We start from the raw sequence: 1,069 nt of genomic DNA, 5'->3' as shown, positions 1-1,069 counted from the left end.
TATATATTATTATTATTATTATTATTATTATTAAGGAACATTTACATGCATAGCAGTCAATTCTTTGTATTTACGTATCTAAATCTAAACTTAAATTTTCCGTACATATGGCAACTTATCTATGCGTGAGAAGGTGCATTTTACTATTTTAAAGTTAAAATAGAGGTATTTTTTTATGTGATATGAAACATTTGGGTGGTATAAATGTAAACATCAAAATTTAGGTATTAGATATGTATATATATAATAAATGGGTAGTATGTAAATGTACTTGTTACTTTTATCAGTTCATTAAATGTAAAAATCAAAATAAACAAGATAGACTCTGACTTACTAGGAGTGTCAATTTGGCTCGTCGTTCTCGAACAACTTGTGTTCGGCTCGTTCGTTAAGCCTAACGAGCCAAACATGAACAAATTTTTAAACTCGAAATGTAAACGAGCCGAACACGAACAAAAGTTTGTTCGCTCGTGTTCGAAAATGTATATTATTAATTTACATAATACATATTCATAAAATTAAATATTATAAATTATAATTAATTAATTTTTTTTAAAAAATAAATTATCATATTTTAAAAAATTTATCCTATAAATTATAATATATAAAAAAAATATTAAAAATATTATATTACTATTACTTATATAAGTATTATATATTTATAGAATATAAGTTACATATTTAATATATATATATAACAATAAACTATAGCACAAAAAAAATCCTAACAATGGACTCCCATTCCCGTCTCGAAAGTTCTGGGGTTCGGCTGCCTTTCCCTCATTCTCCTCTCAATATTGCGAAAGACTTTATGGTGCGAGAGCTTAGGGTTCCCCGTTCATGTTTTCTGCTAATATCTACTTCTATTTCTCCACGGATAGTCAACGTTGGCTCGACTGCTCGGTTTTCTTGCTTGTTTGCTCGATATTCTTGCTTGGTTGCTTGTTTACTTACAGAGGTAATATATTTGAGTATCTTTTCTTTATTATTTCATATTTATCTTCAGATTCATCTCTTAGCTTAAATTTTCTTAAATTTCTTTTAGATTTACTTAGGATTTTTTACTGAA

The sequence above is a fragment of the Phalaenopsis equestris genome, unplaced genomic scaffold (assembly GCF_001263595.1).
Source record: "Phalaenopsis equestris unplaced genomic scaffold, ASM126359v1 Scaffold000123, whole genome shotgun sequence".
Classification (NCBI taxonomy): domain Eukaryota; kingdom Viridiplantae; phylum Streptophyta; class Magnoliopsida; order Asparagales; family Orchidaceae; genus Phalaenopsis; species Phalaenopsis equestris.
This window is presented reverse-complemented; position numbering follows the sequence as displayed.